At 42.3% G+C, this 25,957-nt stretch overlaps 14 non-coding genes across 14 annotated transcripts; all 14 read left to right on the forward strand.

Annotated features, from left to right (window-relative positions):
* Positions 1 to 27: 27 nt before the first annotated feature.
* trnas-uga (transfer RNA serine (anticodon UGA)) lies at positions 28 to 109 on the forward strand. Its single transcript has one exon. It is a non-coding gene; the product is annotated as a tRNA-Ser (tRNA).
* A 231-nt stretch (positions 110 to 340) lies between these two features.
* Positions 341 to 422, forward strand: trnas-uga (transfer RNA serine (anticodon UGA)). Its single transcript has one exon. It is a non-coding gene; the product is annotated as a tRNA-Ser (tRNA).
* Positions 423 to 878: 456 nt separating this feature from the next.
* trnas-uga (transfer RNA serine (anticodon UGA)) lies at positions 879 to 960 on the forward strand. The gene has a single exon. It is a non-coding gene; the product is annotated as a tRNA-Ser (tRNA).
* Positions 961 to 1,463: 503 nt separating this feature from the next.
* Positions 1,464 to 1,545, forward strand: trnas-uga (transfer RNA serine (anticodon UGA)). Its single transcript has one exon. It is a non-coding gene; the product is annotated as a tRNA-Ser (tRNA).
* Positions 1,546 to 2,048: 503 nt separating this feature from the next.
* trnas-uga (transfer RNA serine (anticodon UGA)) lies at positions 2,049 to 2,130 on the forward strand. Its single transcript has one exon. It is a non-coding gene; the product is annotated as a tRNA-Ser (tRNA).
* Positions 2,131 to 2,361: 231 nt separating this feature from the next.
* Positions 2,362 to 2,443, forward strand: trnas-uga (transfer RNA serine (anticodon UGA)). The gene has a single exon. It is a non-coding gene; the product is annotated as a tRNA-Ser (tRNA).
* A 458-nt stretch (positions 2,444 to 2,901) lies between these two features.
* Positions 2,902 to 2,983, forward strand: trnas-uga (transfer RNA serine (anticodon UGA)). The gene has a single exon. It is a non-coding gene; the product is annotated as a tRNA-Ser (tRNA).
* A 3,970-nt stretch (positions 2,984 to 6,953) lies between these two features.
* On the forward strand, positions 6,954 to 7,035 carry trnas-uga (transfer RNA serine (anticodon UGA)). The gene has a single exon. It is a non-coding gene; the product is annotated as a tRNA-Ser (tRNA).
* A 1,266-nt stretch (positions 7,036 to 8,301) lies between these two features.
* Positions 8,302 to 8,375, forward strand: trnai-aau (transfer RNA isoleucine (anticodon AAU)). Its single transcript has one exon. It is a non-coding gene; the product is annotated as a tRNA-Ile (tRNA).
* A 1,097-nt stretch (positions 8,376 to 9,472) lies between these two features.
* Positions 9,473 to 9,546, forward strand: trnai-aau (transfer RNA isoleucine (anticodon AAU)). The gene has a single exon. It is a non-coding gene; the product is annotated as a tRNA-Ile (tRNA).
* Positions 9,547 to 17,809: 8,263 nt separating this feature from the next.
* trnai-aau (transfer RNA isoleucine (anticodon AAU)) lies at positions 17,810 to 17,883 on the forward strand. The gene has a single exon. It is a non-coding gene; the product is annotated as a tRNA-Ile (tRNA).
* Positions 17,884 to 18,933: 1,050 nt separating this feature from the next.
* Positions 18,934 to 19,007, forward strand: trnai-aau (transfer RNA isoleucine (anticodon AAU)). The gene has a single exon. It is a non-coding gene; the product is annotated as a tRNA-Ile (tRNA).
* Positions 19,008 to 20,105: 1,098 nt separating this feature from the next.
* trnai-aau (transfer RNA isoleucine (anticodon AAU)) lies at positions 20,106 to 20,179 on the forward strand. The gene has a single exon. It is a non-coding gene; the product is annotated as a tRNA-Ile (tRNA).
* Positions 20,180 to 21,283: 1,104 nt separating this feature from the next.
* On the forward strand, positions 21,284 to 21,357 carry trnai-aau (transfer RNA isoleucine (anticodon AAU)). Its single transcript has one exon. It is a non-coding gene; the product is annotated as a tRNA-Ile (tRNA).
* The last annotated feature ends 4,600 nt before the right edge of the window (positions 21,358 to 25,957 follow it).

Here is a 25,957-nt window from a genome sequence, read left to right on the forward strand (position 1 = left end):
TTTGAACCTTTTGATCTATGTCAGCAAGTTGTTGTGGCCGAGAGGTTAAGGCGATGGATTTGAAATCCATTGGGGTTTCCCCGCGCAGGTTGGAGTCCTGCCAACAACGTTGATTCTCTTAACTCAGGGTTGCTGTTTGCCGAACTGACCTGTTTCCTTAAATGGTAAGTAATGGAGAACAGTCATACCGAAAGCAGAACACATGCTCCTTTCTCGACTCCGAGGATATTACACAATTGGTCTGTTCCTTAGCCCCTTTGATAATTGGGAAAATACAAATGCACATAGTATGTTCTCTGTCATTGTTCATTTAACAAAAACTCTAGTGACTGTAAAGTAAGTTGTTGTGGCCGAGAGGTTAAGGCGATGGATTTGAAATCCATTGGGGTTTCCCCGCGCAGGTTGGAGTCCTGCCAACAACGTTGATTCTCTTAACTAAGGGTTGATGTTTGCCGAACTGACCTGTTGCCATAAATGGTAAGAAATGGAGAACCGTCATACCGATTGGTCTGTTCCTTAGCCCCTTTGATAATTGGGAAAATACAAATGCACATAGTATGTTCTCTGTCATTGTTCATTTAACAAAAACTCTAGTGTCTGTAAAACTAACTTAAATGCCTTGGGGGTTTCAATGGCGCCCACTGAAAGGTGTATCGTTTTGGTTGAGGTCTGGAACTAAACTGCATTGCTAAACCTTGGATCTTTTTGCTTTTTAGTCATTCTGTTGTAGACCATCTATTGGTCTACCAAAAGGCCAGAAAGTTGTCGTGGCCGAGAGATTAAGGTGTTGGATAAGAAATGGAGAACCGTCATACCGAAAGAATAATAATATCTGTTGACGTATGCTTTTCTTTGAACCTTTTGATCTATGTCAGCAAGTTGTTGTGGCCGAGAGGTTAAGGCGATGGATTTGAAATCCATTGGGGTTTCCCCGCGCAGGTTGGAGTCCTGCCAACAACGTTGATTCTCTTAACTCAGGGTTGCTGTTTGCCGAACAGACCTGTTTCCTTAAATGGTAAGTAATGGAGAACAGTCATACCGAAAGCAGAACACATGCTCCTTTCTCGACTCCGAGGATATTACACAATTGGTCTGTTCCTTAGCCCCTTTGATAATTGGGAAAATACAAATGCACATAGTATGTTCTCTGTCATTGTTCATTTAACAAAAACTCTAGTGTCTGTAAAACTACCTTAAATGCCTTGGGGCTTTCAATGGCGCCAACTGAAAGGCGTATCGTTCTGGTTGAGGTCTGGAACTAAACTGTGCATTGCTAAACCCTGGTTCTTTTTGTTTTTCAGTCATTCTGTTGTAGACCATGTATTGGTCTACCAAAAGGCCAGAAAGTTGTCGTGGCCGAGAGATTAAGGCGATGGATAAGAAATGGAGAACCGTCATACCGAAAGAATAATAATATCTGTTGACGTAGGCTTTTCTTTGAAACTTTTGATCTATGTCAGTAAGTTGTTGTGGCCGAGAGGTTAAGGCGATGGATTTGAAATCCATTGGGGTTTCCCCGCGCAGGTTCGAATCCTGCCAACAACGTTGATTCTCTTAACTAAGGGTTGCTGTTTGCCGAACTGACCTGTTTCCTTAAATGGTAAGTAATGGAGAACAGTCATACCGAAAGCAGAACACATGCTCCTTTCTCGACTCCGAGGATATTACACAATTGGTCTGTTCCTTAGCCCCTTTGATAATTGGGAAAATACAAATGCACATAGTATGTTCTCTGTCATTGTTCATTTAACAAAAACTCTAGTGTCTGTAAAACTACCTTAAATGCCTTGGGGCTTTCAATGGCGCCCACTGAAAGGTGTATCGTTTTAGTTGAGGTCTGGAACTAAACTGTGCATTGCTAAACCTTTGTTCTTTTTGTTTTCCAGTCATTCTGTTGTAGACCATCTGTTGGTCTACCAAATGGCCAGAAAGTTGTCGTGGCCGAGAGTTTAAGGCGTTGGATAAGAAATGGAGAACCGTCATACCGAAAGAATAATAATATCTGTTGACGTATGCTTTTCTTTGAACCTTTTGATCTATGTCAGCAAGTTGTTGTGGCCGAGAGGTTAAGGCGATGGATTTGAAATCCATTGGGGTTTCCCCGCGCAGGTTGGAGTCCTGCCAACAACGTTGATTCTCTTAACTCAGGGTTGCTGTTTGCCGAACTGACCTGTTTCCTTAAATGGTAAGTAATGGAGAACAGTCATACCGAAAGCAGAACACATGCTCCTTTCTCGACTCCGAGGATATTACACAATTGGTCTGTTCCTTAGCCCCTTTGATAATTGGGAAAATACAAATGCACATAGTATGTTCTCTGTCATTGTTCATTTAACAAAAACTCTAGTGACTGTAAAGTAAGTTGTTGTGGCCGAGAGGTTAAGGCGATGGATTTGAAATCCATTGGGGTTTCCCCGCGCAGGTTGGAGTCCTGCCAACAACGTTGATTCTCTTAACTAAGGGTTGATGTTTGCCGAACTGACCTGTTGCCATAAATGGTAAGAAATGGAGAACCGTCATACCGATTGGTCTGTTCCTTAGCCCCTTTGATAATTGGGAAAATACAAATGCACATAGTATGTTCTCTGTCATTGTTCATTTAACAAAAACTCTAGTGTCTGTAAAACTAACTTAAATGCCTTGGGGCTTTCAATGGTGCCAACTGAAAGGCGTATCGTTCTGGTTGAGGTCTGGAACTAAACTGTGCATTGCTAAACCCTGGTTCTTTTTGTTTTTCAGTCATTCTGTTGTAGACCATCTATTGGTCTACCAAAAGGCCAGAAAGTTGTCGTGGCCGAGAGATTAAGGCGATGGATAAGAAATGGAGAACCGTCATACCGAAAGAATAATAATATCTGTTGACGTAGGCTTTTCTTTGAAACTTTTGATCTATGTCAGTAAGTTGTTGTGGCCGAGAGGTTAAGGCGATGGATTTGAAATCCATTTGGGTTTCCCCGCGCAGGTTCGAATCCTGCCAACAACGTTGATTCTCTTAACTAAGGGTTGCTGTTTGCCGAACTGACCTGTTTCCTTAAATGGTAAGTAATGGAGAACAGTCATACCGAAAGCAGAACACATGCTCCTTTCTCGACTCCGAGGATATTACACAATTGGTCTGTTCCTTAGCCCCTTTGATAATTGGGAAAATACAAATGCACATAGTATGTTCTCTGTCATTGTTCATTTAACAAAAACTCTAGTGTCTGTAAAACTACCTTAAATGCCTTGGGGCTTTCAATGGCGACAACTGAAAGGCGTATCGTTCTGGTTGAGGTCTGGAATTAAACTGTGCATTGCTAAACCCTGGTTCTTTTTGTTTTTCAGTCATTCTGTTGTAGACCATCTATTGGTCTACCAAATGGCCAGAAAGTTGTCGTGGCCGAGAGTTTAAGGCGATGGATAAGAAATGGAGAACCGTCATACCGAAAGAATAATAATATCTGTTGACGTATGCTTTTCTTTGAACCTTTTGATCTATGTCAGCAAGTTGTTGTGGCCGTACCCGCCGGTTTTTGGACTGCCTCAGAGGTCCTAACACTTCCGAACACATTCTGTCAGGTCCGAACAAGGTCCGAACACTTTCCTAACGACATCAAAGAGTTCCTAACGAGGTCCGAACAAGGTCCGAACACAGCCAAAAATGGGGCAAAAGGGACACGTGACGTGACGTCGGAGGGGGCGCGGTTAACGCTTTTGAGTGTCGGCCATATTTTTCTTCGCATACACTTGTGACAAGCACGGGAACAAGGTTTGTAAACTTGATTAATACTCATAAAAGTAACGCCATGTATAAGCCGAATGTTAAACCGTGGGACAAACAATATGCAATTTAATCTTCCGTCCTCTCGGCACTTTATCCAAGTTGTATTTCAACTTCCTTGTAACGTAGCCATTTTGCCAATGGAAGTTCTGCCTGTAATAGCGTCGCTGTTCATACCAGCATTGTGTGGCGACGGTGGGGATGTTAGTGATATGACAGAATCAGAAGACAAATAGTAACTGATTTTTTTGTTTATTTGCCTTATAAACTCTGCCGATTCCTCGGGGAAAGCCTTAAAATTTGAACTATCTTTTTTTGCATTTATTGTCCGTCAGTGCAATAGTAATTAATCGGCTATCTGTGGCGTTTTCTCCACTCTGGTAACGGAGCCTGGTTATGTGTTTGAGCAGAGCAGACAGATGTGTCCAGATGTATTAACCCTTGTTTTCTGGTCATATTTTTGTTACTCAAGCAATGTTTGTTGGTCTGGTGGACCCGCTGCATTTTTGGGGTTTTTAATTCAACACAATCAAACAATTTTATGTTAAAATACTCTACAGATGTTTACTTCATCCCAATTTCAAGCAATATAAACAACAAGGTTTTTTGGTATAACTATCATGTATTATTCATTTACAACTTTTTTACAACTTTGAACATTTACAAAACATAAGTAAGATCTCAATCTCAGCTTGGCTGCTGACCACTTGGTCCTGGGGCCTGCTGCTGTCTAGCTGTGGTTCATTCTCATTTAGGAGATAGCTGATGATTAATGTCATCCTCTTCTAAAAGTCACTGTCAGACTCTGAATTTGATCTTCATATTCTGAAACCTCCTCCCCCACATTGTCATCAAATGTGTCTGTCTTGACCAAAATCAATTTCAAGGCCTTGTGTGCGATGAATCTTTTGGTTGTTGCGGAGAATCGGTTGTATTAGTAGTTATCACTGGGAAAGCTATATTTATATATTGGCCAGGTTCTGAACTCTGTTTTGACGACGGGTGAAGGTGCAGGGTTGGAAGAGTTGTGCCATGGCATCGTCACTCGATACAAGAATGCGGGCCAAGCTGAACCTGAGGTCATCTATGTTGACCGGGACTGCTGCAGCCAGTCAGGTGGGTAAAAATGATAAAATTCTTTATCAAATATACGTTTGAAAAACTGTGTGCCATACACACACACACTGTTACCACTCCACTTGTGGGAGGAGGGGTACTGGCAATTGGGCAGCGGCTGACTTTGTTTTTCACAGGTGTGTCTTCAGTGGTCAAACTCTTCCACCCATGGAGGTCTGCAGTGCGCTTGGACAGCTTCCATTTCATGCGGCGTTTTAACTGCGGCGTTAAGTTTACGTTAAGTGTCTGTCTGTCTGTTCACAGATGATTGCTCGTCTGTTACTGTGTGATTATTGTTACAATGTTAATAAAGTTTGATCATTTTACTTGAACCAAGAACAGCCTTCACATTTTTATTTAATTTCCATTTGCAAAACAGGGCGACAGTGAGTGTGAGTGACATCCATTTAATGCAATTGTCAAAAGTGAAGCCAGAATTACTTGGAGAATTATTTTACATTTATTAATAAAACCCAACACTCTTTGTCTCAACCAAAGATTTTTTAAAAATACTTTCTTTGCTCAATTTGGAATTTGTTTCATTCACTTGTGTTGCACAAATAGTGATACAGATAGATAGCTAGTGTTAGCCCGATTTTTTCATTGGAAGCCCAAGAACAAGCTGGAGAAATCGTTTATTAAAAAAGTATTTATCAGTGGTCACATAGTAAAGTATATTGCAGCGCTGGACTCGGAGTGCCAGAGCTCCCGCAGGAAATCCGTCAGGCCGAGCCCCGATATCCGGAAACATGTCATATTTATATTCAGCTTTATCTCACAGAAGTTGTTTTCACACTTGTCAGAGTATAATTGGCCAGTTTTTAGTGGCATGATCAGGCCAGCTGCTGTCCTTGTTGTGTTCTTTGGATGTGAGAAACAATGTGTGTGTGTGTGTGAGTGCTGTTTTAGGCGTGGATCTAATGTACCAGACCTATCTGCCCTACTAGAGATGTTTTGTCTGACCCAGTTGTTTATGTCATTCTAAAGTCTTGGACCCTTTTAAGGTCATCGATTGTGCAGTATGAGCAGAGTGGAAAAGTACCAGCTAGGAACAGAGGTTATTTAGGAAAATACAGAATATGAATTTATAATGTCTAAGATCAAAGCCAATTATAACACTAGTCTCTCAAATAATTGAGTGTACCAAAAAAAGAGGGGAAAAATGATGGGAGACTTATTTACATTTACAGTTATACACATTTTGTGTGCTGCCCCCTACAGTAGGCTTTAGTAACGTCCGAAGCACTGTTGTATGTTGGGGTGTTGCCACAATACAGGTTCGAATCCCACAAGAAACATGAAAATTAAACGGATGATAAACCTTGCAATAAGTGCAGAGGTGTGTGTAAACAATGTTGAGAAGATAAGAGAATAGAGAAAAGTGGATATAGTGTACGTTTTCCTCCTTTTTTTCTCCTTTTCTTTTTCTCTCTTTCCCCCCCCTCCTTCCTCTTTTTTTCCTTTTCCCCCCTTTCGGGCAGTCCCTTCTGCCCCATTTTTGACCGAGAGGTTAAGGCGATGGATTAGAAATCCATTGGAGTTGCCCCGCGCAGGTTCGAATCCTGCCAACAACGTTGATTCTCTTAACTAAGGGTTGCTGTTTGCCGAACTGACCTGTTTCCTTAAATGGTAAGTAATGGAGAACAGTCATACCGAAAGCAGAACACATGCTCCTTTCTCGACTCCGAGGATATTACACAATTGGTCTGTTCCTTAGCCCCTTTGATAATTGGGAAAATACAAATGCACATAGTATGTTCTCTGTCATTGTTCATTTAACAAAAACTCTAGTGTCTGTAAAACTACCTTAAATGCCTTGGGGCTTTCAATGGCGCCAACTGAAAGGCGTATCGTTCTGGTTGAGGTCTGGAACTAAACTGTGCATTGCTAAACCCTGGTTCTTTTTGTTTTTCAGTCATTCTGTTGTAGACCATCTATTGGTCTACCAAAAGGCCAGAAAGTTGTCGTGGCCGAGAGATTAAGGCGATGGATAGGAAATGGAGAACCGTCATACCGAAAGAATAATAATATCTGTTGACGTATGCTTTTCTTTGAACCTTTTGATCTACTTCAGCAAGTTGTTGTGGCCGAGAGGTTAAGGCGATGGATTTGAAATCCATTGCGTTTTCCAAGTGCAGGTTCGAGTCCTGCCAACAACGTTGATTCTCTTAACTCAGGGTTGCTGTTTGCCAAACTGACCTGTTGCCTTAAATGGTAAGAAATGGAGAACCGTCATTCCGATTGTTCTGTTCCATAGCCCCTTTGATAATTGGGAAAATACAAATGCACATAGTATGTTCTCTGTCATTGTTCATTTAACAAAAATTCTAGTGTCTGTAAAACTACCTTAAATGCCTTGGGGCTTTCAATGGCGCCAGCTGAAAGGTGTATCGTTTTGGTTGATGTCTAGAACTAAACTGTGCATTGCTTAACCCTGGTTCTTTTTGTTTTTCAGTCATTCTGTTGTAGACCATCTATTGGTCTACCAAAAGGCCAGAAAGTTTTCGTGGCCGAGAGATTAAGGTGATGGATAAGAAATGGAGAACCGTCATACCGAAAGCAGAACACATGCTCCTTTCTCGACTCCGAGGATATTACACAATTGGTCTGTTCCTTAGCCCCTTTGATAATTGGGAAAATACAAATGCACATATTATGTGCTCTGTCATTGTTCATTTAACAAAAACTCTAGTGTCTGTAAAACTACCTTAAATGCCTTGGGGGTTTCAATGGCGCCCACTGAAACGTGTATCGTTTTGGTTGATGTCTGGAACTATCTGTGCATTGCTAAACCCTAGTTCTTTTTGTTTTTCAGTCATTCTGTTGTAGACCATCTATTGGTCTACCAAAAGGCCAGAAAGTTGTTGTGGCCGAGAGATTAAGGCGATGGATAAGAAATGGAGAACCGTCATACCGAAAGAATAATAATATCTGTTGACGTATGCTTTTCTTTGAACCTGTTGAACCTGTTGATACCTGTTGATATATGTCAGCAAGTTTTTGTGGCCGAGAGAGAAAAACTGAAAGCACTAAAAGTATAAAGACGAGTGTATTCAAACTCGTCTTTACGTTCATCAAATTAAGTCACAGGATTTTAAATAGAAGGTTTGAAGCGTTAGCACAAACACAAACAAAGTGCTTTGTAAGGTCTATTCCATGTCAGAAATCTTCTGAAGGGCATGCAGTGTAAGTCTGAGTTGAGCTGATGTTACACAATGAACTTGGGTATCCCATACGGCCTACGTTCAAGCTATACACAACGATGATAGACTTGAATGAGTGACTTCAATCCTGCTTAGTCATTACAGCAAATGATAAAATAATTGCATTGAAAGCAGCCATTTGTTTTTTTTAACAACAACTGAAAGTCTTTCAACTCACCTACTAAAAAAAAAAAAAATTGGTCGTCGAATACCTCAAAAGTAGGCCGGTTAGCTCAGCTGGTCAGAGCGTGGTGCTAATAACGCCAAGGTCATGGGTTCAATCCCCATACTGGCCACATTTTCACACACATCTGCAACAACAGAAGTAGGGACTCTGCCAAAATCACCCTTGAGTAGAAGGTGGTTTCATTCTCTTGCATTAGCAATCTCATTCTTTCACTCTCAACAAAAAACTCTTCCTTGCTCCACTTGCTCTTCGAAACACTTATTCTTCACATACTCTGTTCAGTCTTTAATATTCGCAGAGCTTCCAGTATCAGAGGTGTTTGAAATTTCAAACTTAGCTTGAGATTCCAAGTAAACACTAGAAACTTGTGTTAAAAAAGAAATGGACCAGACTCAGTATATAATATAATCCCTATATAGACCAGTGAGCAGTACTGACCAACATGCCATTGGGGTCATCAGGTGGGAACCTCCTTTCATCAGTGTGTCGTCTAGTTTGGCCCACGACACCTCCAAGAGCAAGAAATTGATCACTGGCATCCCAGAGTTACTCCCCTAACGCCAGCCATCACTGCTCCTCACACCTCAAAAACCATATTGTCTTCCAAAACCACAAGCTACCCCAGCCTCTCAACACCTGCAAACCCGTCATAGCGGGGTGGGGATGCAAATCCTGGTTCGAGTAGGGGGTAGAAATAGAAGAGGTAAAGATAAGTAGGACTGGGTTTCAAACCCTGATTTGGGTAGGGGGTAATGAAAATATAGAGGGCGCCAGAGTCACTTTCAAGGAGTTTTTCCCAGAGAAAAACTGAAAGCACTAAAAGTATAAAGACGAGTGTATTCAAACTCGTCTTTACGTTCATCAAATTAAGTCACAGGATTTTAAATGGAAGGTTTGAAGCGTTAGCACAAACAAAGTGCTTTGCGAGGTCTATTCCATGTCAGAAATCTTCTGAAGGGCATGCAGTGTAAGTCTGAGTTGAGCTGATGTCACACAATGAACTTGGGTATCCCATACGGCCTACGTTCAAGCTATACACAACGATGATAGACTTGAATGACTGACTTCAATCCTGCTTAGTCATTACAGCAAATGATAAAATAATTGCACTGAAAGCAGTCATTTGTTTTTTTTTAACAACAACTGAAAGTATTTCAACTCACCTAGTAAAAAAAAAAAAATTGGTCGTCAAATACTTCAGAAATAGGCCGGTTAGCTCAGCTGGTCAGAGCGTGGTGCTAATAACGCCAAGGTCATTGGTTCAATCCCCATACTGGCCACATTTTCACACACATCTGCAACAACAGAAGTAGGGACTGAGGATGGAATAGACATTGTGTCATCTATTTTAGACAATAATTTATATATTTTTGATAGTAGTTTTGGGGTGCAGATGCTTAGAAATTCTGCTACCCTAATCGGGAGTTGTAAGTCTGGTTGGTGGAGGATATATTTCTTTGTTATTATAGACTTAAGTTGTTGATATTCTAGGAATTTTTATTGCTGCCTATCTCATGTTGTGATATGAGCTCATCAAATGAAATAAAATTTCCATTTTGGATTATATGTTCCAGATGTTTGATTCCTTTGATCTTCCACAGAGTAAAGTTTAGCATTTTTTTGTTTTGCAGTATGTCAGGATTGTTCCAGATGGGTGTAAGCTTACATGGGACAATTGAAGACTTTGTTATTTTAAGAAATTCCCACCAGGCTGTCAGAGAGGTGCTGATGTTAATGCTTTTGAAACATTTGTGATGTTTTACGTTTTGACTAATAAGTGGCAGGTCAGAGATTTCCAGATTATCACACAATGCTTGTTCTACATTTATCCATGGTTCATCTATTGGGCTAGGTTTAAACCATTTTGATATATACTGTAACCTATTGGCTAAGGAATAGTGCTGAAAATTAGGTAAATCTAATCCACCACAGTCCTTGGTCTTCTGTAGGGTTTTTAAACTAATACGTGGTGGTTTGTTTTTCCACAGAAATTTGGAGATGCAAGAATCTAGTGACTTAAACCAAGTAGCAGATGGTTTTATGGGGATCATTGAGAACAAATAATTAACTTTTGGTAGTATCATCATTTTAATGGTTGTAACTCTCCCCATAAGTGATATAGGTAAGGACTTCCAACGAGAGAGATCGTCCTCTACTGTCTTTAATAATTGCACATAATTTAGCTTTGTTAGCTCTGAGAGCCTGGAGGAAATGTTTATGCCTAAATATCTGATATTTCCTGACTGTAAAGTGATTGCAGGTATATTCTGGACTCTGCAGTTAATGGGGAGAACTGTGGTCTTAGACCAATTGATAGAGTAGTCAGAAAGTGCTGAGAATTTATTTATGAGTGTGATCGTGTGAGTGAGAGACGTTTGAGAGTTCTGAAGGAAAAGTAAAACATCATCAGCATAAAGACTTATTTTATGCTCAATATTTTGGGGTTGGATGCCTTTAATATTTCTTTCTTGTCTGATAGCAGCTGCTAAAGGTTCGATGAAAATAGCAAAAAGTGAGGGAGAAAGTGGGCAACCCTGTCTTGTACCTCTCTGCAGACTGAAGTTTGGAGAGGTTTGATCATTTGTCCTGACACACGCATTTGGGGAGCTATATAATATCCTTATCCAGTTGATGAAGTGTGACCCAAACCCAAATTTGTTTAATGCTGCGAATAAAAATTTCCAGTTCACTCGATCAAATGCTTTTTCTGCATCTAGAGAGACTATTGTGGTTTCCAGGTTGTTGATGTTAGAATAGTCTATGAGATTAATTAGCCTGCGAGTGTTAGTGGATGAGTGTCTACCCTTTATGAAACCTGTCTGGTCAGGATGTATTATAAGTGGAGTTATTTTTTCTATTCTTTTGGCGAGGGCTTTACAAATTATTTTGAGGTCTGCATTTATTAGAGATATTGGGCGGTAGCTGGATGGAAGTATGGGGTCTTTTCCTGGTTTCTGTAGCAAGATAATGTTAGCAGAGTTCATGTGTGGGGATAATCTGCCATTCTGCTTAACTTGTAATACCATTTTGTGAAATGCAGGTGCCAAAACAGTCCAAAATTCTTTGTAGAACTCTGCTGGAAAACCATCTGGTCCCGGGGCTTTGTTACTAGGCATATGTTGAAGGGCTTCATGGAGTTCTCCTATTGAAAGAGGTGAATCCAGAGCCATTGCCTGTTCGGTTTGTAATTTTGGAAGGTTGATATTACTAAGAAACTGATCTATGTTACTATCTGATGGATCATTTTGTGATGAATATAAGGTTTTATAGAAGTCCCTAAAAGCATTGTTGATTACATCGGGGTCATGGGTGACATTTCCTTTTGAGTCTTTAACAGAAGTGATTGTTGTTTTCTCTTTGTTTCTCTTTAGTTGGTTAGCTAGGAACCTTCCAGATTTATTGCCGTGCTCAAAGTTCTCCAAGCGAAGTCTTTGTATGAGAAACTGTGTTTGTTTATCAATAATTTTGTTTAATTCAAGTTTAGCTTTTCTTAATTCATTCAGTGTGTGTTCCTCTTTGGAGGTACTGTAGACAATTTCTAATGATTTAATCCTGAGTTCTAAATCTGATATCCTTGAACTTTCCCTCTTTTTCTTATTTGATGAAAAAGAGATTATTTTGCCTCTCATAACTGCTTTTCCGGCTTCCCAAAGAGTACAAGCTGACATTCCTGGCAGGTCATTATTTTCTAAATATACAGACCATTCCCTTTTGAAATAATTAATAAAATCAGGGTCTTTTAGTAATGATGTATTAAATCTCCAATTCCTAGCTGGTGGTGTAACTCTGTTATTCTTCAGTGTGAGAGAAACTGGAGCGTGATCATTGATAGGGATGGGGTGGATTTTGGTGTCTGAAATATCCCTCAACAAGGAACTGCTAACTAACAAATAATCTATTCTTGAGTATGAGTGGTGTACCGGTGAGAAGAAGGTGTATTCTCTAAGAGTGGGGTGGTGGGAGCGCCAAGCATCACAAAGACCAAAATCTTTCATATACTGTTTAACAATATTCGTGGACTGCCAGTTCCGCTGACTTCCTGAAGTACTGAGTCTGTCTAGTCCTGAGTCTAATACCATGTTAAAGTCCCCTCCTATGATGAGTGTGTTATCTGAGTGATCAGAGAGTGAAGTGAAAAAGGAGTGAAAAAATGAGGGGTCATCCACATTTGGACCATATATATTTGCAATGCATAAATTCATATTTTGAACAGATAAATTAACTATTAGAAATCTACCTTCTGGATCTATAACTGTGTTGTTTACGGTGAAATTTACTCTTCTATTTATCAGAATGGCTACACCTCTTTGTCTGGAGTTGTAACAGGCTGAGTACACATGAGGAAACTGTGCTGTGGTGAGAACATCAGCTACAGTCTTTGATAAATGAATCTCCTGTAATAAAACAATGTCCGCCTGTAAATCCTTCAATTTATTGGAGATTTTTAATCTCTTCTCCCTGGACCCAGCTCCATGCACATTCCATGAGATAAACCTCAGTGTGGACATGCTCAGACTAACGCAGTGAGTGCTGGATGCTTGCTAAAAGCATCCCGTGCGTGTGTGTGCATATATGCTTCCATGAACATGCCATTGTTGGTGTTTCAGTTGTCAGTATGAGCTTGCTACAATATGTACTTGCGCTGTCGATGCTGTGTGGAACTTGATTATGTGCTCTGCTCAAAACTCTATGTGCGCCGTGCTCGTTAACATTACTTATTAAGGTGGAAACGCATCGGGTTGGGGAAGAAAGACAGAATAGAAAAACAGTGCAAAAGAGTGGAAGTGTGAGATAGAAAAAGGAAAAACAAAAACAAAAAAACATACCCAAATAAACAAATATGAGCTGCATATATCCTATGCTGGTGAGACTGGCAGTGAGCTATATATTTTGCCTTGATAGATAACTGTGAATTGGATAGATTATTTCAGAGTTACTTATGTACCATCTATGGTGATATGATTTATACAAGTTAACGAATACAGATCACCTGGGGTTTAGAAGAGCCAAGGAGTGGTTTCCTGGTCGCGGTACAGCTGCCCGTTGATGAATAACTTATCCACCGCGATGACAGCTCGGGAGCCTCCTTCCATGAACTTTCTCCGGATGGGGAACAGAACCCTGCGTCTTTCCAGGATTTCTTTGGGAAACTGGTCGTTGACGCTGAAGTCCGTTCCTCTCAGCTCCCTGCCGCGGCCCCTCACCTGGACCTTCTGTTGGAAATGCTCGAACTTGGCCACAATCGGTCTCGGTCGGCGGGCATCAGGTCTCTTCCCTCCCAGGCGGTGGACTCGGTGAAAAGTAATGTTTTTCACTACATCTCCTGGAAGTTTCAGCTGATTTTGAATGAAGGTTTTTACTGCGAGTTCAGGATCCTCGTCTGCCTGCTCCGGGATTCCAGAAAACACCAGATTGTCCCTCATACTACGAGCCTGGAGATCAATAATTGATTCTTTCATCCTCTTGTTCTCATCAGAGATCCGGCTCATTCCCTCGGTGAGTGTTTTCACCGATCCTCTGAGGGCTGCGTTTTCTGCAGCCAGCGTCTGCACCTGTTGCTGGCTGAACTCCAACGACTCCCGTAATGCCTGGAACTCTCTGTGTAGAATTTCTAACAGAGACATACGGGCGTCGAAGCTGGATAATTTGTTATCGATCGATGTTAAAATGTCTGTCGAATCATTGCCAGCTGGAGACGTCGCTCCGGGTGACTCTTCATTGCGACTTCTCTTTGAAGTTGAAGCCTTGCTGCTAGCAGATGGGGTTTGGTTGGTTTTCCCCATGACGATCCTGTCAAAACACTCGTCGATGAAATCCGTGAGGCTCTCCAGGCTTTCTTCACTGTACTCCAGTGTTTTGTTTTTGTTTCACCCGATAATATATTTATTTAAACAGTAGTTATTGGCGTAATTATAATCTTATTATATTCTTTGCTCTATTTGAGGCGCGCCTTGTTTGAATCTGCCGATAGTCTCACACAATCTCGCGACACTACAGCATCACACACCCTACAGCATCACACACCATGGGAGGCAGATTTATCCATCAGTTCTAGTCATAGCTTCTGGCCACAAATATGTTTGAACACCTTCAGAATGACTCAGAATTCTAATTTACAGCTCATACAATACAAAATCCTTCATAGAACACACTATACAGGACAAAGGATGTTCAGGATGGGTCTAACACACTCAAACATCTGCTCACATTGCACAGATAACACACCTGATGATTATGCACACGCTTTGTGGTTCTGTGCGCCTGTCCAGAAGTTCTGGCTTGAAGTCTGTGCGGACGTATCAACATGGCTAAAGTGTAGCATCCCTGCATGCCCCACACTGTGCCTACTGGGTGACTTAGACAACATCAACATGGAAATTAACTCAGCACACATGGTTCTCACAGTGTTATGTATCGCAAAGAAAACTATTCTCATGAACTGGAAAGCGAAGAACAATCTGTGTATTAACCAGTTTAGAAATTTTCTTTTAGATTATATTAGCATGGAAACAATGTCTGCCTCCTCAAAACATCAATTGGCTGAATTTAATTCTCTCTGGTTCCCGCTGATTAGCTTTATCACATAGTGGTGGTGGTGGGTTGCTGTCCCGTCGCTCTGGGCGGTTGGGTGTGTGCTGGGGGGGGCTGTGTGGCTTCGGGCGTCTGGTGGTCTCTCGGGTCGTGGGGACCGGGTTGGTCATTGCTGGGGGGGACTGTGTGTCGGGCTTGGAGGGCAGTTTTGGGGGCTTGCGGGTGGGACTGTCTTGCGGTGTGGGGCGGGGTCCCTTAGAGGCCTTGGGGTGGTGGCTGCTGGCTCTATGCCGGGTGGCTGGGCCGCTCCGGCATGGGTGGTGGTGCTGGGCCTGGGCCCTGGTGGCTGGGCGCTGCCTTGCACCCGGGGGGGGGGCCCTGCCTGTGCCTGGGGGGGCTGGGTTGTCCTGGACGCGCCACAGTATGGGTGGGTTGGTGCAGGTCCTGGTGCCGGGCTTGTTGCTCTGGGACCTCCAAGGTGTCCGCAGATGGTTGTTTTTTTTTCAGGGTGTTGGGGCGTGCGGTGGGGGGGGGGCGGTGCTTTTCCCCTGTTGGGGGGGTGGGTGGGGGGGCCTGGGTGATGGTCTGGGTGATGGTGGGTCTCAGGCCCGGGCTGCTGCGACTGGTGTGACCGGGTGGTTTGTTTGTTTGTTTTTTGTTGTTGTTTGTTTGTTGTTTGTAGAGGTCCTCCGGGGTGGGGTGGGGCGGGATGGGTACCTTCTGGGGGTACAGTAGCTCCCGCAATATGGTCGCTGCAGGCCCCGAGCCTGGTGGACATCAGCCCCTCCTGCCCTGTGTTGGCTCCCAGGTAGCGGGGATGCCTATTGCAGCCAGTCCCTGGCTGCCTTCTGTATATCCCCATACCCCTCTCCCTTCTGGCTCCTGTACACAGCACACACTCACACATGAAGGGTTTTGGGGGCGTGTGTGTTCGGTGGGGTGTAGTGGATGGGGCCACGTAGGTGGTCCCCTTTGGTTGCACTCTGCAGTTCCCCGCCCCTGTTTTAATTACACCTTAGACATTACTACTTATCAAACACACACTCACACACACACATTAGGTCTTGGGGGGTGGTTACACTGAGTGGCATCTGGTGGGCGGGGCTCTTTGGGTATGTAGGCTGCCCAGAGGGCCGCGCTCCCAGTCCTACAAGTTTGGCTGCCCCTCAATTTTAATCGCTCACTATTAAAAAATATTGAAGAGCCAGAAGGGTGAGGGGAGGGGTCTTCTTCCCACACCCCTGCTTCCTGGTTGCTGCTCGGGGCGGGAGGGGCCAAGAGGATTAATTAATTGTTCTGCTGGTTCGGGGTCTGTGGTGGCTGGGGGGCTGCTGGCCCCCTGGTGTGCCCGCTGCACTACACCCCAGCAGAGTTGAGGGAGGGAGGACGTGTGGATGTATGGGACGTGAAAGTGTGTGTGGTAATGATTGGGCCTGGATCTGGGACTTGCTGTCGCCTGGCCTGGCCTGCCTGTGCTTCTCCCGATGGGGGGGCGGCATTGCCTCTCCCCGCTGCTCGCGACTTCACCCACCTGTGGGCACGTCTTGGCTCCCAGGGCACATGGCCAGGGGCGCTGGGGCAGGCGCTGACCCACTGCGTGGCTGTCTGGGGCACTTGGCCCTCCTGGGTATTGGGTGGGGCCTCTGCCGGGGGGTTTGGGGGCGCTCGGGCTCCCGGGGCCCGGGTCCAGTGCACGGCCCATGTCTGGGCGGCTGGGACCTGGCGGGGTCGGTGGGCTGTTGCCCCTGGCTCTCTGAGGGCCTCTGCCCTATGCTTATGGGGGCTCTGTCCGGGGGCTTCCTCTGCAGTCTTCTGGGTGGATGCGTGGTTGTCCCTGCGGTGGGCTTCCTGGGTTCTGTGCTCCGTGGGGGCTGCTGGTGGCCTGGGTCTTGTGGCCCTCTCTGCCTGCTTCTGATTGCTGGGGGTGGGGGGGGGGGGGGGCTGTGGATTGTGGCCCTGTACACTTATACACTCATAACTAACCACGGTTACCATGTAGATCCTGTGCCATGGGTGTTGCATGTTCTCACACACACACACACACACACATTTATTAGCCCAGTAGCATGCTCGCTAAGCAGTTGATGTATTATCATGTCGTCTCAGGTCATCTATATCCACAGCTGTGTTGTATGCGATTGCCGCTTCTTGTGCTTGTTTTTGTTTGTTTGTATGTTTGTTTTTTCTCTGCTTGTCTGCTTTCAGGTGCTCCTGGTGGCGCTAAGGCTGGATTCCCCTCAGAGGCCATGAATTGTTGTCTGTTTTGTTTTTTACAGGTGTAGCAGCTGGTTGTCTGGTTTTTGTTTCTATTTTTGTTCTGTTTCCTCTTCTTTCCTCTTCTTCTTTCCTTGTCCCCCGGTCCGGTTCAGTTCTATTACATGTTATATATTGTAAACAAAAATAAATAAATGGGCATCAAGGGGAGCTTTACATTTATAAAATTCCCTTGGCAAAGCAAATCTGTTTGGCATCAAAGGTATTCAGACTACAATTCTGCTGCCATAATGCTGAACAGGACAAGGGGGAGAAAAAAGAAAAAAAAAAAAAAAAAAAAAAAAAAAGAAGTAGGGACTCTGCCAAAATCACCCTTGAGTAGAAGGTGGTTTCATTCTCTTGCATTAGCAATCTCATTCTTTCACTCTCAACAAAAAACTCTTCCTTGTTCCACTTGCTCTTTGAAAGACTTATTTTTCACATACTCTGTTCAGTCTTTAATATTCGCAGAGCTTCCAGTATCAGAGGTGTTTGAAATCAGTATCAGTATCAGAGGTGTTTTCTTCTGAGTTGAGCTGATGCTACACAATGAACTTGGGTATCCCATACGGCCTACGTTCAAGCTATACACAACGATGATAGACTTGAATGAGTGACTTCAATCCTGCTTAGTCATTACAGCAAATGATAAAATAATTGCACTGAAAGCAGTCATTTGTTTTTTTTTAACAACAACTGAAAGTATTTCAACTCACCTACTGAAAAGAAAAGATTTGGTCGTCAAATACTTCAGAAATAGGCCGGTTAGCTCAGCTGGTTAGAGCGTGGTGCTAATAACGCCAAGGTCATGGGTTCAATCCCCATACTGGCCACATTTTCACAGACATCTGCAACAACAGAAGTAGGGACTCTGCCAAAATCACCCTTGAGTAGAAGGTGGTTTCATTCTCTTGCATTAGCAATCTCATTCTTTAACTCTCAACAAAAAACTCTTCCTTGTTCCACTTGCTCTTTGAAAGACTTATTCTTCACATACTCTGTTCAGTCTTTAATATTCGCAGAGCTTCCAGTATCAGAGGTGTTTGAAATTTCAAACTTAGCTTGAGATTCCAAGTAAACACTAGAAACTTGTGTTAAAAAAGAAATGGACCAGACTCAGTATATAATATAATCCCTATATAGACCAGTGAGCAGTACTGACCAACATGCCATTGGGGTCATCAGGTGGGAACCTCCTTTCATCAGTGTGTCGTCTAGTTTGGCCCACGACACCTCCAAGAGCAAGAAATTGATCACTGGCATCCCAGAGTTACTCCCCTAACGCCAGCCATCACTGCTCCTCACACCTCAACAACCATCTTTTCTTCTACAACCACAAGCTACCCCAGCCTCTCAACACCTGCAAACCCGTCATAGCGGGGTGGGGATATAAAATCCTGGTTCGAGTAGGGGGTAGAAATAGAAGAGGTAAAGATAAGTAGGACTGGGTTTCAAACCCTGATTTGGGTAGGGGGTAATGAAAATATAGAGGGCGCCAGAGTCACTTTCAAGGAGTTTTTCCCAGAGAAAAACTGAAAGCACTAAAAGTATAAAGACGAGTGTATTCAAACTCGTCTTTACGTTCATCAAATTAAGTCACAGGATTTTAAATGGAAGGTTTGAAGCGTTAGCACAAACAAAGTGCTTTGCGAGGTCTATTCCATGTCAGAAATCTTCTGAAGGGCATGCAGTGTAAGTCTGAGTTGAGCTGATGCTACACAATGAACTTGGGTATCCCATACGGCCTACGTTCAAGCTATACACAACGATGATAGACTTGAATGAGTGACTTCAATCCTGCTTAGTCATTACAGCAAATGATAAAATAATTGCACTGAAAGCAGTCATTTGTTTTTTTTTAACAACAACTGAAAGTAGAAATAGGCCGGTTAGCTCAGCTGGTTAGAGCGTGGTGCTAATAACGCCAAGGTCATGGGTTCAATCCCCATACTGGCCACATTTTCACAGACATCTGCAACAACAGAAGTAGGGACTCTGCCAAAATCACCCTTGAGTAGAAGGTGGTTTCATTCTCTTGCATTAGCAATCTCATTCTTTAACTCTCAACAAAAAACTCTTCCTTGTTCCACTTGCTCTTTGAAAGACTTATTCTTCACATACTCTGTTCAGTCTTTAATATTCGCAGAGCTTCCAGTATCAGAGGTGTTTGAAATTTCAAACTTAGCTTGAGATTCCAAGTAAACACTAGAAACTTGTGTTAAAAAAGAAATGGACCAGACTCAGTATATAATATAATCCCTATATAGACCAGTGAGCAGTACTGACCAACATGCCATTGGGGTCATCAGGTGGGAACCTCCTTTCATCAGTGTGTCGTCTAGTTTGGCCCAAGACACCTCCAAGAGCAAGAAATTGATCACTGGCATCCCAGAGTTACTCCCCTAACGCCAGCCATCACTGCTCCTCACACCTCAACAACCATCTTTTCTTCTACAACCACAAGCTACCCCAGCCTCTCAACACCTGCAAACCCGTCATAGCGGGGTGGGGATATAAAATCCTGGTTCGAGTAGGGGGTAGAAATAGAAGAGGTAAAGATAAGTAGGACTGGGTTTCAAACCCTGATTTGGGTAGGGGGTAATGAAAATATAGAGGGCGCCAGAGTCACTTTCAAGGAGTTTTTCCCAGAGAAAAACTGAAAGCACTAAAAGTATAAAGACGAGTGTATTCAAACTCGTCTTTACGTTCATCAAATTAAGTCACAGGATTTTAAATGGAAGGTTTGAAGCGTTAGCACAAACAAAGTGCTTTGCGAGGTCTATTCCATGTCAGAAATCTTCTGAAGGGCATGCAGTGTAAGTCTGAGTTGAGCTGATGCTACACAATGAACTTGGGTATCCCATACGGCCTACGTTCAAGCTATACACAACGATGATAGACTTGAATGAGTGACTTCAATCCTGCTTAGTCATTACAGCAAATGATAAAATAATTGCACTGAAAGCAGTCATTTGTTTTTTTTTAACAACAACTGAAAGCATTTCAACTCACCTACTGAAAAAAAAAGATTTGGTCGTCAAATACTTCAGAAATAGGCCGGTTAGCTCAGCTGGTTAGAGCGTGGTGCTAATAACGCCAAGGTCATGGGTTCAATCCCCATACTGGCCACATTTTCACAGACATCTGCAACAACAGAAGTAGGGACTCTGCCAAAATCACCCTTGAGTAGAAGGTGGTTTCATTCTCTTGCATTAGCAATCTCATTCTTTAACTCTCAAAAAAAAACTCTTCCTTATTCCACTTGCTCTTTGAAAGACTTATTCTTCACATACTCTGTTCAGTCTTTAATATTCGCAGAGCTTCCAGTATCAGAGGTGTTTGAAATTTCAAACTTAGCTTGAGATTCCAAGTAAACACTAGAAACTTGTGTTAAAAAAGAAATGGACCAGACTCAGTATATAATATAATCCCTATATAGACCAGTGAGCAGTACTGACCAACATGCCATTGGGGTCATCAGGTGGGAACCTCCTTTCATCAGTGTGTCGTCTAGTTTGGCCCAAGACACCTCCAAGAGCAAGAAATTGATCACTGGCATCCCAGAGTTACTCCCCTAACGCCAGCCATCACTGCTCCTCACACCTCAACAACCATCTTTTCTTCTACAACCACAAGCTACCCCAGCCTCTCAACACCTGCAAACCCGTCATAGCGGGGTGGGGATATAAAATCCTGGTTCGAGTAGGGGGTAGAAATAGAAGAGGTAAAGATAAGTAGGACTGGGTTTCAAACCCTGATTTGGGTAGGGGGTAATGAAAATATAGAGGGCGCCAGAGTCACTTTCAAGGAGTTTTTCCCAGAGAAAAACTGAAAGCACTAAAAGTATAAAGACGAGTGTATTCAAACTCGTTTTTACGTTCATAAAATTAAGTCACAGGACTTTAAATGGAAGGTTTAAAGCATTAGCACAAACACAAACAAAGTGCTTTGCGAGGTCTGTTCCATGTCAGAAATCTTCAAAAGGGCATGCAGTGTAAGTCTGAGTAGAGCTGATGTTACGCGATGAACTTGGGTATCCCATATGGCTTACGTTCAAGCTATACACAACGATGATAGACTTGAATGAGCGACTTCAATCCGGCTTAGTCATTACAGCAAATGATAAAATAATTGCATTGAAAGCAGTCATCTGTTTTTTTAACAACAACTGAAAGTCTTTCAACTCACCTACTAAAAAAAATAAAAAATTGGTCGTCAAATACCTCAAAAGTAGGCCGGTTAGCTCAGCTGGTCAGAGCGTGGTGCAAATAACGCCAAGGTCATGGCTTCAATCCCCATACTGGCCACATCTTCACAGACATCTGCAACAACAGCACTTGTGTATGGACTCTGCCAAAATCAGCCTTGAGTGGAAGTTGGTTTCAGTCTCATGCATTAGCAATCTCATTCTTTCACTCACAACTCTCAACAAAAAACTGTGCTCTTTTAGAGACTTATTCTTCAAATACTCTGTTCATTCTTTTATTTTCGCAGAGCTTCCAGTATCAGAGGTGTTTGAAATTTCAAACTTAGCTTGAGATTACAAGTAAACTCAAGAAACTTGTGTTAAAAAAGAAATGGACCAGACTCACTGAATAATTCCCTATAATCCCTATATAGACCAGTGAGCAGTACTGACCAACATGCCATTGGGGTCATCAGGTGGGAACCTCCTTTCATCAGTGTGTCATCTAGTTTGGCCCACGACACCTCCAAGAGCAAGAAATTGATCACTGGCATCCAAGAGTTACTCCCCTAACACCAGCCATCACTGCTCCTCACACCTCAACAACCATCTTTTCTTCCACAACCACAAGCTACCCCAGCCTCTCAACACCTGCAAGCCAGTCATAGCGGAGTGGGGATACAAACCCTGGTTTGAGTAGGGGGTAGAAATAGAAGAGGTAAAGATAAGTAGGACTGGGTTTCAAACCCTGGTTTGGGTAGGGGGTAATGACAATATAGAGGGCGCCAGAGTCACTTTCAAGGAGTTTTTCCCAGAGAAAAACTGAAAGAACTAAAAGTATAAAGACGAGTCTATTCAAACAAAGTGCTTTGCGAGGTCTATTCCATGTCAGAAATCTTCTGAAGGGCATGCAGTGTAAGTCTGAGTTGAGCTGATGTTACGCAATGAACTTGGGTATCCCATACGGCCTACGTTCAAGCTATACACAACGATGATAGACTTGAATGAGTGACTTCAATCCTGCTTAGTCATTACAGCAAATTATAAAATAATTGCACTGAAAGAAGTCATTTGTTTTTTTTTAACAACAACTGAAAGTCTTTCAACTCACCTACTAATAAAATCCAAGTCCGCAATACCAAAGGCAAGCTGTGTAAAATGTAAAAATAGAAAAAACTAAAAACTTTTAAAGTATAAATATGAGTGTATTCAGACTCAGACTCTATCATCCCTATATAGTCCGGTCTTGTTTGCACTTAAATCAATTGCAGCATTCAGTGCTGTTTAAGAACCCAAATCTTTTAAACTCATCTCTGAAGTCAATATATTTTCTGCTGCTTGTCCTGGACCGGGTCACAGGGGAAGCAGTCTGAGTAGACATCCCTAGCCCCCCTTCTCAAAAGAGATGATGTCCAGGGGCCTCACTTACAAAGGGTGCTTACGCACAAAAACATTCTTTTTCACGGCAAAGTTTAGATGTATCAAGAGTGAAATAACCGTGGAAATGTGCGTTGCCTCATGACTTCATGTTTTCATGACTGGCATACTTACGTTTCTACAGCTTTTGAATCTTTGGCATCACTTTGAGGTGATGTTAGGAAAATAAATAAATGTGAATATAATTATCTATTACTTTACTAGTTGCGAGTATAGAACATTTCCAAAAATGCCGCAGCTCCACGCACTGTGAAGACCAGAGCAAATTATTTCAAGCTGTTGTTATCTATTTTGTCAAAGCTAAGTTAAAAGGTTTTTACCAAACACTTTCTTTACTTAGACACAGTAAAATATATTCAGTTATAAACGTCATTACCAAGACTTGTGTGTTAAGATATACAAAATTATCTAATTTAAACCACTTTATATGTTTTATTAGTACATATATTGACCTATTTTACAAATTTTTTTCTTCCTTTTGTTTTTATTTTTTTGAACCTTCAATTCAATTCAATTCAATTTTATTCATATAGCGCCAAATTACAACAATTGTCATCTCAAGGCACTTAAATAATATAGTCCAATTCAAGCCAATTGGAATTCAATTCATTGTAATCATAATCCAATTCATTCATATAGAGCCAATTCAAAAAATAATATCCTAGCTAAGGAAACCAAAGGATTGCACCGAAACTTGTCTTCAGTCCAATCTCCCATCCTGAGCATACCTGTGGTGACTGTTGAAAGGAACGACTCCCTCATAACAGGAAGAAACCTCTGGCAGAACCAGACTCAGGAAGGGTGGCCATCCGCCTCGACCAGCTGGGGTTTGAGAAGACAGAAAAGAGGGAAAAGAGGGGGGAAAAACACCATTCAAAGGTTACCTGTTGGAACAGGAAACACAAGTTAATAACCACAGTAATGTCACATGTACATAAAATCATTTGAGAAATTGAACAGGGGGAAGAGAGCAAAGTGAGGAAAGGTGTGACAGATGAGGTCCCCCAGCAGTCTAAGCCTATAGCAGATTAATTATGGGATGTTTCAGGATTACCTGAGCCATCCCTAACTATAGGCTTTATCAAAAAGGAAAGTTTTAAGCCTAATCTTAAAAGTGGAAAGGGTGTCTGCTTCCCGGACATTTACTGGCAGCTTATTCCACAAGAGAGGGGCCTGGTAACTGAAGGCTCTACCTCCTTCTACTTTTAGAAACTGTGGGAACAACAAGTAAACCTGCAGTTTGGGAGCGAAGTGCTCTGTTAGGAAAATATCTTACAATGAGATCTTTAAGATATGATGGCGCTCGGTCATTAAGAGCTTTATATGTGAGGAGAAGAATCTTAAATTATATTCTGAATTTAACAGGGAGCCAATGAAGAGAAGCTAAAACTGGAGAAACATGATCTCTCCTGTTAGTGTCACAATTTACTCATCCAATCATCAGTAATTTTCCATTGATCCTGCACCACTCAGCCTGTCAGTCACACACACCTCATCAGTTATCATCTGCCACCTGATAATTTGACCCATCCTTCTGTCCCTGACCAAGAACTTTGCCTCTCCTCTCCTCTCCTCTCCTCTCCTCTCCTCTCCTCTCCTCTCCTCTCCTCTCCTCTCCTCTCCTCTCCTCTCCTCTCCTCTCCTCTCCTCTCCTCTCCTCTCCTCTCCTCTCCTCTCCTCTCCTCTCCTCTCCTCTCCTCTCCTCTCCTCTCCTCTCCTCTCCTCTCCTCTCCTGATTCCTGATTCCTGATTCCCGGTTTCTAAACCGTTTGTCTGTCTGCCAGAGTTTCAGTAAAGCCTTGAACTTTTTACCACTGTCTTCTGACTCCTTTGTACTGCAATTGGGTCCATACACCACCCGCTACAGTTAGTTCTCATCAGAACTCTGGCTGCAGCATTTTGGATCAGCTGGAAGCTTTTCAGAGAATATGTGGGACAGCCCAATAATAAGGAATTACAGTAGTCCAATTTTGAAGTAACAAATGCATGAACTAGTTTCTCTACATCACCCTGAGACAGGATGTTTCTGATTTTAGCAATATTACAAAGGTGAAAGAAGACAGTCCTAGAAACCAGTTTTATATGTGTGTCAGATGATAAATTCTGGTCAAAAATAACTCCAAGGTTCCTCACTGTAGAACTAGAAGCCAAGGAAATACCATCTGGAGTAACTATATAACTAGACAATTTCTCCCTGAAGCGCTCAGGTCCAAAGAGAACAACTTCAGTTTTATCTGAATTTAAAAACAGACAGTTCTGAGTCATCCAGGTCTTTATGTCTTTAAGACAGGCTTGTAGTCTGACCAACCTATTGGTTTAATCTGGTTTCATAGATAAGTACAGCTCATTATCATCAGCATAACAATGGAAATTTATGCCATGCTGTCTAATAATGTTACCTGATGGAAGCATGTACAAAGTAAAAAGAATTGGTCCAAGCACAGAACCCTGAGGAACTCCATGACTTACCCCAATGTGTGAGGAAGATTCTTCATTTACAAGAACAAACTGGAATCTATCAGATAAATATAACTTAAACCAGCCTAATGCAGTTCTTTTAATCCCAATAACATGCTCAAGTCTCTGTAACAGAATGCTGTGATCGATCGTATCAAACGCAGCACTGAGATCCAACAGGACAAGCACAGAAACAAGTCCGCTATGAGAGGCTAAGAGGAGATCATTGGTAACTTTCACCAGTGCTGTTTCTGTGCTATGATGCACTCTGAATCCTGACTGAACCATGGTCTCTCTATATTTCCCCACTCTCTCAGCTATCGGTGATACACTACATCTTCTGTTGGATCTGACCTCACTGGCGAACTTTTAGTGATGATTCTCCCATATGCATCAGTGAGCATTGGGTACCCCATAACGTTGTTGCTGAATCACCATTTATTAAATAATTTTTGGATATAAGTAACCATTGCATCCAAGAAACACCCTAGAAGACCCGTCATTTTCAAGATGCTCCAACTAAGTTGTCAAGCCATTATAATCTGGTGTTTGTCATAGTGAATTTGATCCTTACACTTGCTTTATTTTCTTAATCCCAAAACATCAACCATTTGTAAGATCATATGGTCCATCCCTTGAACATTACTGTTTTAACAAAATTATTAATATCATTCAGTTATCTTGTCAGTAGTTTAATCTTGTGTCTTTATATAATGTCTAATAACCCACCTTTTTGAAAAAATTCATAGACAAAACCATTACATATTTTAATTATATAGGCTACTTGGAGGGAATCTAATATATAATGTATAGTTTAAAAATAGCAC

The sequence above is a fragment of the Leuresthes tenuis genome, unplaced genomic scaffold (assembly GCF_036924035.1).
Source record: "Leuresthes tenuis unplaced genomic scaffold, fLeuTen1.0.hap1 SCAF_9, whole genome shotgun sequence".
Lineage (NCBI taxonomy): Eukaryota > Metazoa > Chordata > Actinopteri > Atheriniformes > Atherinopsidae > Leuresthes > Leuresthes tenuis.